Source organism: Protopterus annectens, chromosome 11.part0 (assembly GCF_019279795.1).
Source record: "Protopterus annectens isolate FY-2018-M chromosome 11.part0, PAN1.0, whole genome shotgun sequence".
In the NCBI taxonomy this organism is placed as follows: domain Eukaryota; kingdom Metazoa; phylum Chordata; order Ceratodontiformes; family Protopteridae; genus Protopterus; species Protopterus annectens.
The window spans coordinates 459,108,805-459,127,141 of record NC_056745.1 but is presented as its reverse complement, the minus strand read 5'-3'; the positions used below and the strand labels follow the sequence as shown (position 1 = coordinate 459,127,141).

The window sequence follows — 18,337 nt, the reverse complement described above, 5'->3', positions numbered from 1 at the left end:
TGTCTGAAATAGTAAAGATGCTTTACTACATGTACCCCACTATGCAGGGAACATCATCCCTGCACTCCACTGTTAATATAATAAGCCCCAAGTTCGCAGATGCTCAGGGTAGGTAATACGTTTCCTAATTTCAAGCCATTTCACTTCAGCTGATATTACTTTGTCTTGATGAAAAAGAACCTGAGAAAATGTATACTTAACGGAAATGTAAGAAGCTTATTAAAGAAATATTGTGTAGTCACTGAAGAGATATCTCTTCTCACTGTTTGTAAAATTAGAAGACAGTAAAAATTAAACTAACAAATATTCCACACTGGTATGGTTGGAAGAAGTATTAGGTCTTTTTTACAGGAGAAAATATTGCAAAGTGACACTGATAGAGAGAAAATGTGTTTTAACTGTATTGAACTAAACCCAGAATATTTGAAGAATGAAAAGTAGAACTACTGCCAACACTAATTAGTCACTCCAGGTCATGTGATGATAACGTGGTACATGGAGACAGATCTAATTCTCCAACAGTGGTAGAAAGAAAAAACTAGAGTCTACTTACTTTGACATTAGTGGTGCTGAAAGCAACATACCACACATGAACAAAAGACATACTGAATATTCAGAGGCTAGTGAGGATAGATATTACAAACGATGTCTCACAAGTGTGTAAGTATTTTAAGAGAATGTAGAAGGTTGAGGAGGATGGCATGTTTTCAACAAAAAAATGTACAAAAACAATGGGACTGTCTGTAAATCAGAAGGAAACTATCAGTTTTAACAGACGGGTTGAAGGTTGAATGAAAATTTTCCTAAGAAGGCAGAGTGACTGAAAACACTGGAGGAAATCCAGAATACAGCTCTAAGGAAAAGAGGATACTGGATGACTTATCCATTAGGCTGGGAAGCTGCAATCTGCAAGACATGACAAGCAGTTGTGTTAAGTCATCAAATTCTGTGCTTTACCATCTTTTAGAAAATGGGCTTGAAGAATTAGCGATCAATGAATGCTCAACATTCCAAAGGGAAAAATGAATGTACGGCGAGAGCCCAGAAAAAAAGAAACATCAAATCTGGCATGAAATCCATGTAATGAGACTGAAAAGAGAAGTTCTGTACTTACCATAACATTCCATGTGAGTTTTTCATCTCGCCTTCATTCTTACAAATGGGTCCGGAGCCGATCCCTCAGCTCCGAGTCGGCCACTTTCACAAGCTTGCGGATTTAGAGTAGCTTGAGACCAGGTCCCTAGCCCATGATGCTCTCTGTCTCACCTCAGATCTAGTTTGCTGATCCCAACATAACAGTACTCCAGCCGGAGTAAGAAATCCTAGAACAAGACCTACCAGACCAAAAAGTCTTACTCGTTCTTCGAGAAGCCTGGAGGGGAAGGCGGGTGGGAATGTAAGAATGAAGGCGAAATGAACTCACATGGAACTTTATGGTAAGTACATAACTTCTTTATGTGAAGTTGTTCAATTTCACCATTCATTCTTAACACATGGGTAGTGTCCCAAGCATCCTTCATATCCTGGGTGGCTCATGGGAGTATATTCCTGAGGACAGTGGAACCAAAGGAAGCCCTGTCCCTGAAGGCCCCATCTACTTTGTAATGCATGACGACGGTATGAGGCTTAGACCAAGTGGCAGCTGCACATATAGTGTCCAAGGGCAGCCTAGGCTAAGCTGAAGAAGCAGAAACAGCTCTATTGGAATGCGCTTTCACGCTATGTCCTAATGGTTGATTCACTGAGGAATATGTGAATTTTATGCAATCAGTCAACCGTTTGGAAAGAGTAACTTTGGATACCGGTAGCCCTTTCTTGGTGTCAGCATGAGAAACAAAGACTTGTTCTGACTTTCTAAATTCTTTTGTTCTGTCCAAATAGAATCTTAATTGCTTGTGAACATCACGTTTATGCAACATATACTCCAACTTGAAGAAAGTTGGGAGTTCAACAGTTTGATTCAGGTTAGCCTCTGAGCATACCTTTGGAAGGAAAGAAGGGTTAAGTCCTCAGCGACACACTGTCGGGGTGAAAAAGCAAATATGGGGGCTTGATAGGGCCTGAAGTTTGGACACTCTACATGATGTGATAGCTACCAAGAAGATAGTTTTCCAAGACAGAAATGTTAATTGGCAGGATGATGTGGGCTCAAAAGGAGGAAGAATAATCCATGATAACACAAAATTCAGATTCCAGGGAATAAAAGGTTGTCTGACTGGCGGTCTAAGATGCATGGTAAATTTTAAGAAGGCTCTACGTAATCTGTGAGACATTAGGTTAGAACCTTCAGATCAGAGGTGAAAATTTGAAATTGCAGCCAACTGAACTCGTATGATGGCAGCTGCAGCACCTTCATTAAAAAGCTTAGTCAGGAACTCTAAAATGCTAGCAATCAGGGCAATGTATGGGTCAATATTATTTTGAGACGCCGAAAAAGCAAATCGCTTCCATTTGCTGGCATACAACTTTCTGGTCGAAGCTTTGAGAGGATACAAGGATATGCTGTACCTCCGAAGACAAATTGAGTGACCTGGCTAAGTTGGGAATCGAAGCTGTCAATCTAAGGGAATGAAGGGAAGGATGAAGGAGCCCCTGACGAATGTGTCAGCGGGTCTGAAACTGGGTGCAGAGTCCAGGACTTCATGGGTATTGTATGGGCGATACCTAGATGATATTGTCCTTTTCTGGAAAGGTAGTGAAAATGACCTGAATAGGTTTTTCACTTATATTAATGGTACTACCACTTTTTTGACATTCACTATTAATAAATAATTTGATTATGTGAACTATTTGGATGTTACCATTAGGAAAGATTATGTAAATAAATGTTTTACCTCCCAGTTATTTAGGAAACTGACCTATTCTAACTCTTTATTGCATTTTGCAAGCTGGCACCCATTTCATCAAAAGAAGGCCCTTGTAAGATCAATACGTGAGACTGGCTAGGGTGGTCTCTGACTCAGATGAATTTAACAGGAAATGTGAAGTAATGAAAGAGATGTTCTTAAGGAGAGGGTACCCTGAGACCTTTGTTACTGATATTTCTAATGAGGTTAAAAATAAAAGGACAAGTGCCCATTTTTTTCTTTATATACACTGTGGTGGTGGTGCTGCTGTAGCGTTGCTGCCTCACAGTAAGACGTCCTGTTCGATTCTCAGCTAAAGCGTCTTCTGTGTGGAGACATGCATGAATGGGCATTCCTTTGTTGAAGGTTGTGCATCAGAGCTGGCAACACGGCACGTAAAAAATCTACTGCCAATCATTAGCGGACCAGAGTTCCGCTGTGGCGACCCCTAACCGGGAAAAGCCGAAACATACAACAACAACATTAGCCTAGGTTAATATGAATGGTGAGAATGTTAAGAGAATGTAGGCCATTGGGTTTTGGATGTGCACTAACCCTCACATTTACTTCATATTTTTTTGACATTAGGAATATTAATAAATACTGGAGGATTTTTAATTCTGATCTACAAGTGCAGGAAAAAGTTGGAACCAAACCTATAGTTGTGTATAAGAAGGACATTTCATTTAAAGGACTCTTAGAAAGGAACAACTATTTGGGGCAGGGTGGCAGTTTTAAATGTGGAAGATGTTCTCAATGCCCCTATATTATGGACACCACCAAAATTAAATTAAAAAAATTTATGGATATATAACAACTGTGAAAAACATTATTGTTATAGTAAAGGGGTTGGTTACATAGCAGTTTGTGACTCCTGTGAAAATTATGATGTGGGGAAAAACTAAGAATGCACTTAGATTAAGAATTTACCAACACCTCTATGACATCAAGCATAAAAATGAAAAAAAAATGCACTTTATAAACACATTAGTAGTTGCCCTAATCATGCCTTTAAATTTTTTATAGCAGAGCAGGTTGACTTGGGACTACGCGGGGGACCAGTGGATGACTTTTTGGAATTTATGGAATTGAAGTGGCAAATTAAATTAAATGCTTATCAAGCTCCAGGGTTAAATGATAGAATTTCTGTGCATCCTATGCTGAGACTGAAATCTATGTTTATGTTATGAATAGTGCAGAAATGCTTCTCTAATAATATTTTTTAACACACCTATATTCTAAAAGTATATGTAATTTTATCATTTTTTACTGAATAATTGTGATAGTATCTATGTGGTTTATTAGGAATGATTATTTTAAATGAGGAAGGAGGATATGATGTAATGTCTTTTTTAGATGATTGGCTAGTACTATTTAAGCTGTGATGTACTGGATTGATTTATTCTGAAGAAGTCTTATACCTGACAAAAGCTTTGTTGGGCCTCCGAGGGACAGGTTCCACAGTATCAGGAGACTCCCACGCCCTTCGAGCAACCAACTCCATAAGTTTATCGAAGGGTGCGGTCACCCAGGAGGTGGAGGGTCGAGACCCAACAGCCTTCAGAAGCACCGACTCATCATCAAGTAGGGCTAATGGACTGCCAGTCACCCCTCTGTTTCAGGACTTTAAGGATATCAACAAAGGAGATATCCTCCGAGGGGGACCGTGGAGACCCTTCTGATTCCTCTAAATCGGTGTCCGATGTGATAGACTCCTGTGAGGAGTCTTAATGTCTCCTCTTGCACAGCTTCTTCCTGGGACCTCATCAGTGGGAGCTTCTGGTGAGGTCTCAGTAGAACATGGGTCACCCAATGGGGTTACCCAAGGCTTTGGGTCTCGATGCTTTGCAGGGACATGTGATGTAGAGGCAGAAAGCGGCACTTTTGGGGAGGAGGAGGAGTCTTGGAAGACATAACACTCCTCATGGCATCGAAGGCTCCACTGCTCCGACTTGAGGAAGTAGCCGGTTCCGAAGAAAATGGCATCCTCCCCGGTGCCGACACAGTGGGCTCCAGCCCAGAAAAAGGAGCCAAGCTCATCCATGCCGAAGCTCTGAGCGGAAGGGTCAGAACTGACCCATCGGTTTGACCCCCCCCCCCCCCCTGGAGCCGACCAGAGTGTTGGCTGCTAGACTCCCTGAACTGCACCGAAGTAGTCTGAGTTGATGGAGCCGATGGCACTGGAACAGGCCTCAGCTCCGAAGGTTCCACAATCATCAGTTCCACCTCCCACGGCTCGGCTCAGAGGAGGAGTAGGTAAAATAGTCTTCAGCTCCGAAACCAGTTGGGCCGAAGCTGATAATTTGGCTAGTGCTGGGTTCTCGAGAAGCCTCTGCACCACTCGGTCCACATCCACATCGAAGAGGCTCCTCGAAGAACAAGTCAAAGGGATCGGATTAAGCCACCAACAGCAAAATGGGTGATTTCAAAGTTTCTGAGACCGGCTCCAATACTGGGGGCCGGTTCCGAAAAACAAGCTCAGTGCTCGGTTCAGAGGACTGTGGAACTGGCGACCACACATTATCAGCAAGGCTCAGAGCCCAAGACTTTGGCTCTGATGAAGCTTTTGAAGATTTCGATCTCTTCGATGACTTTGAAATCTGGTCGGCCTTGTCCAAAGATTCCTGAAAATCTGGTTTCAGCAAGCCCCTGTCTACCAGTTTTCTCCTGCGTTCAAGTAACACTCTGTTGCTAAAGGAGTGACAAATGGAGCAGTCCTCCTGAAGATGAACTGCCCCCCAAATAGTACACACAACTGACATGCAGATCAGTTATAGACATTTTCTGCCCACACTTAGGGCATTTCTTAAATCCAGACTTTTGCTTTTCTTTATGATTTTGCTTTTCTTTATGATCAGACATATTAGAATACACACAGTATATAACTCAGTCTGTGAAAACAACTATCTATCTATATATATATATATATATATATATATATATATATATAAATATATATATAAAACTATCTAAAGACAAACCACTCTAGAAAAAAGTTAAACACACAGCAAAAATGCTAAAGCTGCAAAGTCTACAATAGCTAATATTTAATCAAACTCCAACTATAAAGATTTAAATTTTCCTAAACTTTTTATAAAATAGGATGGGGAGAAACTAAAACACGGCCAAGAACGTCTAAGAGCAGCCACTCTATAAAGAAGAAAAATTTGTCAAAAAACAGCAAGGACAGCGCCTAAATAAAAGGCTAAGGCTAACTAGCCAAGAACACACTATTTATATTAGAGATTGTAAGGATAACTATCCAATAACTAAGTAAAAGTTAGAAATACTGGCCCGAGCTCTCTCTCGACCTCTGATTTGTTGCAGCGGCAAATTAGATCTTGGGTGAGACAGAGAGCATCATAGGATAGGGACTTGGTCTCGAGTTACTCTAAAACCTCGAGCTTGTGAAATGGCGCGATTGAACAACTTCACATTCTTTTTTTTTCAGCAGCTTCCATTTCCTTTCTCCCTGCTAATGGTACCTCTTAAAAAGCTGCAGTTATTCAGCACAGAAAAATAAACATATACTGCAAGTGACTGCAGCAGCAGTTATAAGGACTTGCCATTTTCTTTTCCCTTGCTAACTGCACCTCTTAAAAAGTTGCCATTATCCAGCAGTGAAACACAAACGCAACTCTATTGCAAGTGACTGCAGTAGCAGTTACATGGATGTACATGGATGTATATGTGCTATGAACTAAAACACATTACAATGGCTATTGAGGCACAAATATATCACAATCAGACACTAGAGCTGTACATAACCACCAATGTGAATACTTGTGCATACGTGTGTGTGTGCATCCACATGGGAAGAGCATTAATACTTCTGCACTTTAAGTCTGACAACAATTACTTAAGTAATAGCACCAGTAATTTACTTTACATATCCTTTCATTTGATCATAATATCAACTGAGGTATGTAGTCAAATTACGTGCTAGGTACATATGTGTGCGTTTGTGTCTGAATGTGTTTACATACTTCTTGTTATGTGAGAGACTAACTCTGCCTCTAAATCTGTCTGTTTGTATATAGGGGTGTGTGTGTGTGTGTATATATCGGGACATTAAATGGGTACATAACTCATTCTGGATGCAAAATACTTCCTCCAACACTACCTATACAGCCAATATACAACTATTTTACATCAAAGAAATAAACAAAATGTAAATATTAATAAAACAAATAGAAAATTACCTATTTGTTAAATTGTTTTGCAAGTGTAATAATGCCCTTCAAAAGTAGGCAGCTGGCCTTGTATCTGGGTTTACAACACCCCTGGACATTATGTTACTTCCTTGTAATGTAAGGAATTATTGCTTTCCTAGAATCTTGAAACGTGCAGATTAAATTGGTGGGGGTGAAAATGTACTTAGAAATGGTTTGTGCACAGGAACCAAAGTACAGAAAATGCAACTCACTGTCAAGAATACAATGCAACACTGACTCACTTGTTACTTCAGGGATCCAATCAGCACTCAAGTTTTGTTTTTGTTTGAGGAAAGAATCCTTAGAGAAGTTTGCTTCTGTGGAGAAAAAGATATTCAGAAACAAATCCCTGAATCAAGTATAATATATGATTCAGCAGGTCGACAACATGCCAAGACTGTGACACACTTTAAAGATGTGGGGCACAGGGAGCTAAAATCAGCAGCACAAGAGGACAAAGGGTCATTGCCTGACACCTCTTAAAATTCTATCTGGAGTACCATTTTTAGCTGCATAAGCCAAGCTTAAAAATACACACAACAGAAATGGCTCAACAATGGAGAAAGCAGAACCGTGTTAGGAACTTCCCTTAGCAGCAGATGTTCGAACATGTCCATTGTTGCTACAGCCTTTACATCTGGGACATCTTCTGCAGAAGGCCCGACTTCCACAGCTTTTCACCTCTAGACTGGGCTAGCACCTTTCATAAGCACATCAGAGATATAAAACAGGGACATGCACCTGTGGGTCTTTAACAGCCTCCAGGAACCTATGGCTGGTCCAAAGTGTTAATTGTTCAGGTGAACAATGGCAGGAGGACTGCCTCATCTACAACATTCTAACGAGAATACCCCCCCCCCCCCCAACAGCTGCCTCTCCATGTTCTAGTTCAACTTGAGGAGGATGGATGTCTTGTGGTGGTAGTAAAGAGAGAATAAGAGAATGATTGTGTACCAACTCCAGCCTCTGGATGCCCACAGTGTAGAAGAAAAAAAGAGAGGAGAAAGGACAGAGATAGTAACGCAACAGTGAATATACTCAAACATCTACAACTATGGTAAGTTCCTAACACAACTGTAATACAGTCATCAGATGGAATACTGTTGCAGTTGTCTTTACATGTGGGAAAATTCAAAAACTCATAGATCAAAGGTTAGCTAGTCCTGAGGATTTGATGGTCATCTCTTGTAGGATGGACATTGCAAATCCTCCTCTGGCTATGTCCAAGCTGTAATGCTAAGAGAAGGTGTGGACTGATTGGGTATATGCTTGCAAAACAGACTGAGAGCTGACCCCTACCAAAGGAAGCCAGTAGTTGTTGCAGCAACTCCAGCAAAATGAGCCTTAAATGCCCTTGTCTGGTCTTGCCATAAAAGGAGTAAAACAAGCAAATATAATCGACCAACTATTTTGAGAAATCAGTTTGGAAATGAGCCTTTCTTCCCTACTCTTTTTAAAATATATAAATGACCACTTTGTTTTTCTACTGTCCTTTGTCCTGTTAAGGTAAAATCTCAATTGCTTGTGCACATCCAGGGAGTGAAAAATCCTTTCCCGTCTGTTCAGAGGGAGACCACTGAGGACAGAATGCCCTCATCTAAAGAAAACTCTGTTACTATGAGCATGAAAGAAGGGTGGAAGAGAAATATGCGAGATAAAAAACTTTTTTTTGCACTAGGGCCTGCAGTTCTGAAATCCTTCCTGCTTAAGTAACAGCCACTAAGAAGGCAACTTTCCAAGTCAGGAATTTCAAGGATGCAGCAAGAAAGGGGTATGTCAGCTTTGATGATATAGAAGAGGTCCCAAAGTGGAGCAAGATGTTTCTTGGCAGCATGCCTATAAACTGTCCAGATTTTCCTCAGAACATTCAGATTTGTGCTCAGGTATTTGGTTTGTTCCTCATAAGTATGTGGTTTTCTGTCAAATCACTAAATAATGACAAACACTTGAGTTTCAGACTTTATATCCTTCAGAAAATGCATGCCAACACAAATTTTGTTATTCTAGCAACCTTCTATGTTTATAAGAGCAATATTTAAAAGTGTGTGTGTGTGTGTGTGTGTGTGGACTTTGGCCAGATTTCTTGCACAAACAGGTTGAGAGAAATGCTTGGGAGCCTGAGGTGTAGGGTTGCTTTAAGGAATTGCTCTTCAGAAGAAAAAAAAAAGGGGAATCCCAAGGCAGTCAGACTAAAATTGCCAAAACATGCATCTTTACAATGGAATAAAATTACTATGATTTCTAAAGGCCTGGAAGGTATTTGAGAATCACTGAGGTGTGTATGGGGGTCCAGACACCTCCTTTGGTATTCAGATAAGTTTGATTCCCTTGAATTTGGTTTCCAGCTTCCATCAAAATAATGAGACAGACAATGAGGGCATCCTCTGAAAACTTGTGTCAAAAGAGATCCACGCTGTTAGTCTTAATGTCTTTGTGTCAGTGTGTATGACTGTCTCCTTGTTTTGGGTCAAAGGGTTTAAGCAGCAGCACAGGGTCCATCCCTTGGTAATACTGAGGAAGAGGGAGAACCAGTGCTGGAAATGTAAATTACCATTTGTGGCCTGCCCTCCTTTATTTTCAAAATTACTCCGCGGTGGTGGTGCTGCGGTAGCGTTGTCGCCTCACAGTAAGACGCTGTCTGGCTCGATTCTCAGCTAGAGCGTCTTCTGCGTGGAGACATACGTGAATGTTTGTACCTTCCTTGAAGGTTGTGCATCAGAGCTGGTAACTCGGTACGTAAAAATCAACTACCAATCATTAGCGGACCGGAGTTCCGCTGTGGCGACCCCTAATGGGGAAAAGCAGAAAGACACACACACACACTCAGATCTGAAGAGGGACTGGAGGAAAAGCATACAAAATCATGCCTTTTCCAGTGATGAAGGCATTGATCACTCAGGCTGCCTGAGCTGGTGTCCTGGAGTAAAAATTACTGAGAGTCATCCATTTTTGCCAAAAGATCTAGTCCTGGTACACTCCCACCTGTGGCTCAGACCTAGAAGGACATCCCTCTCTAGAATTCACTAGTCAGGGTCAACCTCGGTCCTGCTAAGTTGATCTGCAAGGGAGTTTTCCTCGGAAAGAAAGTAGAATGTCTTGAAGGTCATTCCTGATGCATAGGCCAGATTTCTTGCCAGCACAGCCAGTGTGAATGTGTACCCCCCACACACAGGATTGTGCAGGACCTCTAGTTTCTAAATGAGTTTCAAGGCCACAGTGGCTAGAATTACAGCTACCAATACTGTTTTGCTGATGTGTTTTCTACTCTGCCGTTTGACCTAGACTCCCTGAACCCACATACCCCCTGAGTGGGCTCTCCAGGTAATGCCTGAGGAGTTTATAGTGAGCATCCTGACGTCTAGGCCTATCCTGAATGAGAACCCTGACTAAGGTTCACCCATTATATCCACCACAACAGCTCTTTCTTGATGCACGGCAGGAAGACCGTCTGCAGCAAGGACTGGTCATGCAGGCACCACCCATTTCTGAGGTATCACTGAAGATTCATTGTGTGAAATCTTGCTAGATGGACCATCCAAACTGAAGAGGTTCTGTAATTCAGTTTCCGGAGACAATTTCCTGCAGGAAACCGTTTCTGTGATGCAGATGTGAAGTAAAGTACAGCTGTGTACACTTACCATAAATATAGATGTTCGAGTGTATTCACTGTTGCAGTCATTACATTTGGGTAATCTGCTGGCAGGATGCCCTCAGTCGGCCTAATTAACAAAGTCTTGGGTCCTGCGTCGGTTGCTGTCCCTTCTTCCATGACGTCAGGTCGTCAGGGGTATAAAACATGCAGCCGATGCCATTACATCAGTTTTTCTTGCCCCAGATGTCAGGTGCCCCCCAAATGGGGAGCAAATAAAATTAAAAAACACAAAAAATATATACCTCCAACCAAAAGCAAATACACCAAAAGGTCTTTTAAGCATAGTAAAAGAAAGTAGAGGTATAGCCAGAGAAAAATAGGGGGCTGGAGGGAGGGTAACCAGGACTGCAACAGTGAGTACACTCGAACATTTACATTTATGGTAAGTGTACACAACTGTACTATGTTCTTCGCGTTTCACTGTTGCAGTCATTACATTTGGGTAGATTCCCAAAGCTATGGTTGGGAGGAGGAAATTATACAGCATTAAGACCAGCTATAAGGCCCTGCAGGACAGCAGTGGCAAAGCCAGCTCTGGATTTAGAGAAAAGTGGTAAATGGTAATGTTTGATGAAAGTGTGAACTGAGCTCCAGGTAGCAGCTTCTAGAATGTCCCTGGTAGGAACACCTCTGAGAAAGGCTGTTGAAGTAGAAGTAGATGCAGCTCTGGTGGAATGGGATCTGATCCCCCGGTGCATAGTTTTTCAATGGTGCTTATAGCAGAAACAAATACAATAGCTTATCCATTTGGAAATGATTTGCTTTGAAATGGCCTTTCCCCCTGCCCCTGCAGCAAATGCTACCAGCAGTTGTTCAGATTTTCTTTGAGATTTAGTCCTGTTTAAGTAAAATCTAAGTTGTCTGTGTACATCCAATGAATGCAGAATCCGCTCCCCCTTATTCTGTGGATTGGGAAAGAAAGTTGGCAAATGAATGGTCTGATTAAGAGCCACACTGTTTACCACCTTAGGCATGAAGAATGGGTTGGTCCTGAGAGATACCCTGTCTGCATGAAAAATGATGAAAGGCTCCACTGCCATTAAGAGTCTGTAATTCAGAAATCCTTCTAGCTGAAGTGACTGCTAAAAGGAAATATGTTTTCCAGGAGAGACATTTTAAGTCTGCAGTAGCAGCTGGCTCGGAAGGAGGGAGAGTGAGCTTCTCCAATACAAAATTAAGGTCCCAGACAGGGGTTGGAGCTCTCCTGGGTGGTCTTAAGTTTTTGGCCCCTCTGAGACACTGCTTTAGCAGAGGATGAGAGAAGAGGGGAGGTTCTGTGTTGTAATGAGCTGAAATGGCTGAGGCATGGATATTTATGGAAGAAAAGGACAGGCCCTTGTGAAGCATCTCAGTTAAGTATTGCAAAATCTGAGGAATGTTGGGCGCTGCTGTGCTTATCCCTTGAGACTGATTCCAGGCACAGAATCTTTTCCATTTGTCAGCATGGGATTTTCTAGTACTAGGTCTTCTCGCCTCCAAAATGACATCCATCACAGGTTTGCTGAGGGATGCTAAGGGTGAATTTAGGTGATTAGCCACACTGCAAGATTCAAAGTTTGGAGCTGAGTGTGCAGAGTTTGGTTGTTCTGCTGAAGCAGTAAGTAAGGTGTCCGAGGCAGGTGCCACGGTGGAAGATGTGACGCACTGCGCAGGAGTGGGTACCATTGTTGGCAAGGCCAGTCTGGAGCAATCAAAATCATTTTTGGTTTGTTCTGTTTGACTTTTAGCAGAATTTTGGAGAGCAGAGGCAGAGGGGGAAAGGCACAGACTGATAGGTTTTTCCAGCTGAAGGACAGAGCATCCACTTTCCAAGCTTTTTTTGTGATGAATTCTTGTGCAAAATTTGTCCAACTGATAGTTCTGGGGTGAGGCAAAAAGATCTATGTCTGGGCTCCCCCATTTGCGTGTCAACATGTTAATAATTCGTGGTTCCAGTTTCCATTCGTGTGGGTCCATGAGATTTTTGCTTAGTTCGTCTGCCAGAGTATTCAGCTTTCCTGGCAGGAATTGAGCTTGCAGTTGTAGCTGATAGCTCAAGGCCGTGTTCTACAATGCCATGGCTAGTCTGCAGATGGGGTAGGAGTGTATACTCCCCTGCTTGTTTATGTACCACATAACCGTGGTGTTGTCCATCTTTATCAGTAATTGTCCTGGATGAAGGTAGTCCTTGAAGGCTGTCAGTGCTTTCTGTACAGCTAGAATTTCTTTTTGATTTATGTGAAGGTGCATTTGATTTGGGCTCCATTTTCCCTGAATGCACTTCCCTGCCAGATGAGCACCCATGCATAGTCTGATGCATCTGTAGTTAGGGTTTGAGCAGCAGGGGGTGGTGTGAATGGAAGTCCCTTGTTCTGGTGGCAGGCCTCTGCCCACCATAGAAACTAAGCGCAGGCAAGGTACGATAGGAATCACTGTTTCCAGGCTGTGACAATGCTGACTCCATAGACTTTTTAAATACCACTGAAGTTTCCTCGTATGCAGTCTTGCATATGGAATTAGAAGAATGCAGGAGGCCATGAACCCCAAGGCTTGCAGTATTTGCCTTGCAGAAAGCAGGGTTTTTGTGGCCACCTGCTTGAAGTAAGTCACCAAATGAATTTGCTTCTCTGGCGTAAGGAAAGCCATCTGGGCAGTTGTATTCAATCTTGCACCAAGGAATTTTTTGACAGGGTACCAGTTGTGATTTCTTTTCGTTTATAGTGTACCCTAGACAAGTTAGAACCCTTTTTACAAATGCCAGATGTTTTAGAAGAATGTCCTTGTTTTCTGCCTGAATTAGACAATCGTCCAGGTATGGATATATTTGAATATTTCTTCGCCTGCAAAATGCAATTACTGGAGCCAGGCACTTTGTAAAGACCCTGGGCGCAGTAGATAAGCCAAAGGGCAGTGCAGAGAACTGGTAATGCAAGTAGCCTGTTTTGAAGCGGAGGTATCTTCTGCAAGATTCCCTGATTGGGTTATGCAGGTAAGCCTCTTTTAAATCTAGAGTTGCCCACCAGGCATCTTTGCCTAGCATAGGAAGTAACTGGTGAAGAGTCAGCATCTTGAATTTTGGAATGTCCAGAAAGGTGTTTAGAGTAGGTAAGTCCAGAATTGGACGCCATGATTTGTCTTTTCTGGGTACCAGGAAAAGTCTTGAATAGAAACCTTGTCCCTTTTCCTCATGTGGTACTAGTTGAATAGCCCCCATGCTCATGAGGGAAAGTACTTGTTTCTGGGCCTCTGCCCACTGATTTGGGGGCAGGTCTGGCCATCCGTTTGGAGTTAGCAACGTGTGGAAATGAAATCTGTATCCCTGGGATACTATATTTAAAACCCATTTGTCCTGAGTTATAAGTTGCCAGTTTTTTGCATGAAGAGCCAGTTTTCCCCCCAAAGGGGCGGCTAAAAGGTAAGTGCTTGGTAAGTGTAGAGGGAAGTCATTGAGACTGCTTACCATAGGGATGTGTCTTGTTGTTTCCAGATTTGGAAGAGGAGGCACTCCATTGCTTTGTTCTGAAAGTCCCTTGGGACTGAAACCTGGTGCCTTTGGACTGTCTGGGTTTGACTTGAGTGGCTCCTGAAGGAACTGGAAAGGACCAGTTCTTAGTAGTGCCTACTAAATCTTGGAGGTTGCACTTGTAAGAAATATTTCACAGTTTGCATAGATTTAGCTTTACCTTCCATCTTTTTTATAACTTCTTCAGCCTTATTACCAAAGAGACGGTACTGTTGTAAAGGAGCATCCAACAATTTTGCTTTAACATGATCAGGCAGAGTTTGCTCTTTGAGCCACGCATGACTTCTTAGCACAGACCCAGTTACCGCAGCCCTGCAAGAGGCCTCCAAAGAATCAAAACCACATTGCAAAATGTTTCCCAACTTGTTCAGCTGAATGCAACAGATCCTGTAAATCTTTATTTTCCACACAGTCAGAAATCAACATCACTTTCTGTTTAAGCAGTCCCATGATATGCTGCTGATATTTTAGCGTATGAAATTGACAGTTTAAAGCCTTGATTGCCAAGGTTGCAGAAGTGTAGACCTTCTTACCCCATCTATCCAGCACCCTGGAATCTCTATCATAAGGGGTAGGATTTTTAGCAGTAAAAGCCATAATGCCCTTGGGGCCCTGAGAAATGGTTTCAGGAACCGTAACAGGATTTTTGCAAAGAAATTTGTGGGCGTCAGGAACCCTGTAGTATCTGTCTGGCTTACAAAGAGCCAGAGGCAGAGAATCAGGAGCCATACTAGATTCAGAAAAAACATCATCAACAACGTCTAGAACAGGCGGTACAGCCAAAGGCCTATGCTGAGGAAGAAGAAGAAAATCCCTAAACCTTTTTTAAATTCAGAAAAGTCCTGACTTTCCCAGTGGAAATGCTCCCTTAAGGTATGTAAATTTTCCCCAAAAGAAAAACCCTCAGGCGGAGAAGCAGAAGGAATGGAATCCTCTGCATCAGAGTTCTCATATGTAGGTATAGACAATTCCTGTTCATTAGAAGAGTCAGAAGAAATAGAATCCTGTTCAGAAGATTCATAGTCAATATATTGCCTAGGCCTCTTAGAAGTGGGGTGTTGGCTACCCCTGATCAGAGTAATTAAATCTTCAGCCATTTTGATCATTTGTTTTTTAGGCATAGGGGCCTGCACATGTGGCCTAGGCATCGTTTTTTTAGACATAGTTCGAGATTATGGCCTTAGTTTTGAAGATGTTGTCGGTTACCAATCTATTTACTATACAAATCTGTAGGCCTGAAAACACCCTCAGATGCTGGTGCCTGCACAGAGGCTCCGGACCCAACCAAGGTAGAGACATTTGCGGGTTCCATAATTGAAGCATCTCGCGGCATACCGGACTCCAAATGGGTCTTTTTCTTTGCGTTTTTTAGGTATTTTGGTAGTCGGATTGCTAGCCAATGACATTTCTGGATAATTAAAGCGTGAGCCAAAATATTTAGAAGCAAAAATGTACCGACGTTTGATAGTGCGTTGATTAAATAAAGCACAGAACTGACAGCAAGGTATGTCGTGGTCATGGCCTAGGCAAGGAATACAGTACAAATGTAAATCCTTATGAGGTATTTGCTTCCCACAAGTAATGCAATTATTAACTTTTACTGACATCGGTAAGGAGCAAGAAAAAGTTTCCCCAATGGGGTGATTAGCTTTTTAGTTGAAGACTTCGATCTGAAACTCAAAAATGAAAATTTCAGGAGTCGGCAGACTGGCACTTGCGAACTGCTTCTGCTTCGGGCACTGCACGGCAAGAAAGACTGATGTAATGGCGTCGGCTGCATGTTTTATACCCCTGATGACCTGACATCATGGAAGAAGGGACAGCAACCGACACAGGACCCAATACTTTGTTAATCGCTAATTCCTTTTAATAATATTTTCAACTTCTACAGTCATCCTATTATATGTAGTTACATAACGTATCCTTGATGCTTTATCGTTATGTATAGTAGATGTTGTAGTTACTGGTGCAACACTTAAAAAAGGAGAAGCTACTAGTCTTCTATTCTCAAATGTTTCTTTCATTATTCCTAATACTAATTCTTTAGTGCAACCTCTATTATTAAAATCATGCGCTAATTGTTTCATCTGTTCCATACATTTGTCATCATCAGTGTTCAACTTACTTATTCATCGGAATTGTGCCTTAACTACTCCACAAAATACATGTCTAGCATGCATACTTTTAATCTGTGTATATTTATTTACCAGAATTTCTTTACTATGCACACAAGTTTTCAAGACACCAGAGTCATTTGACAACTGTACATCGAGGTATGATATTTCATTATTAGAAAAATTAATTGTGAACCTATAAATAGCACTACACCCTTTTGAGGTTGACAATGCCATGGAATGTATCATTATGGACTGCATAAACAGACATAAGTGACCTCCAAACTCTGGATCCTACCCAATTCGGCATTGTGAAGGGCAGATCCTGCCTATTAAATCTGGCGGATTTCTTTGAGAATGTGACTAGGGCCACTGACATTGGGAAGTCTGTGCACACAGCATACCTCGACCTGGCAAAGGCTTTTGACACAATCCCACATTCAGGCATTACTGATAAACTTAAACTGAATGTAAACCTCTTCGCTGTAATATGGGTTGCCAACTGGCTTACACATCGGACACACACTATTAAAGTGGTTAACTCCACATCAACTAGCAGACCTATTACCACTGGGGTGCCACAGGTGTCAGTGCTGGGCCCCCTACTGCTCGGTATACACTTCTCAGACATTCAGGTCAAAACTAAGGGGTTGCAGCTGACCAGGTTTGCAGATGACTGCAAACTAGGTGCAATCATTGAATCCCCAAATGATGTCAGTATAATCCAGGATGGTCTCGCACAGACCAACGACTAGTGTATTAGTCACGGTCTCAAATAGAATGCAAAGAAATGCATCATCATTCTGTTTGGCACAAACAACGTCCCCTCACACTATCAAATAACAACAATATCCTAAGTCCCCATGAAGTGGTAAGAGACCTGGGATCTCAACTCGGCACTTATCCAGCCAATAATTGAGTACAATGCCCAGTTTGGCATGTACTGTACTAAGCACCTGCAGCAATCAGAGAAACCTCAAAGGTTTCTAATAAAGATAAGGGGCTCCAACATGTGCCTTATACAGATCAACTAAAGTCCTGGTCACTACACTCTGTGTCGTATAGACTTAGGGGGGACTTGTGCCTGGCCTACAGAGCAATTCAAGACCCAAACCTTATGAACTTGCTACATACCTGTAAATCAAATGGGACTATGGCTACCCATTCCAGGAACCTAAATATGGCCTGTGACAAACAGGACCCACTAGAGGGACAGATTCATCTCCCACCTACTGCTGCATCTTTGGAACAGGCCACCAATTCATGTGAAATTCGGCACCTCTATGACACTGTTTAAGAGAAACCTAAGTCTTACCAGGGATAGAGCCCACAACCCTCCTGGACAAGAGCAGTCATCACTAAATGCAGTCATGGGTACTGACTAGCATTTCTATGGTGTAATATTAGAATGAAACGGCTAGGCTTAAAATGACCTCCAGGTCAATAGCCTAGTAATCTCCTATGATCCTACATGGGGAATGCCTTCTAGTGAATGCTGTCTAGATGAGCACCCAAGAACAACACTTCTCTCATACGTAGCAGGTAAGACTTTGATATTTTAAAAAAAGAATACCAGGTTTTTGACTCAGGCCAGGGTGAACTTTAGTGCTTGATGTGCCTGTTCTATGGGTGCTGACTGAAACAGGCAGTCCAGAAACAGGTTAAAGTAGATGTTTTTGGTCCAAAAGAAGGTGATTACTTTAGCCAGACACTATGTAAATAACCTGGATGCAATAGGCAAACCAAAGGGCAGGGAAGTGAATTGGACACCCCCTGCTTCAAATCTGAGGTAATGTCTGCCTTCTCTGTTATAAATTTGTGAAAGTACACATTTTTATGGTCCAGGTGACCATGAAGGTTACAGGAAAGAGGAGGGGCAGAACAGCTTGCACGGTCAGCATCTTCAACTCTAGCACTTTAAGAATTCTTTTTGAACTTGAGAGTTATAAAACATAGTCTCATCAGTCTCTTTTCCTGAGACAAGGAACTTCTTCATCTTGAGGAGAATC

General features: G+C 42.1%; 1 protein-coding gene across 1 annotated transcript in view; it reads right to left on the bottom strand.

The window, feature by feature from the left end:
- Window positions 1-18,337, bottom strand: part of PAWR (pro-apoptotic WT1 regulator) — a 1,695,887-nt gene that overhangs the window by 526,447 nt on the left and 1,151,103 nt on the right. The gene's annotated exons all lie outside the window — the stretch shown is intronic.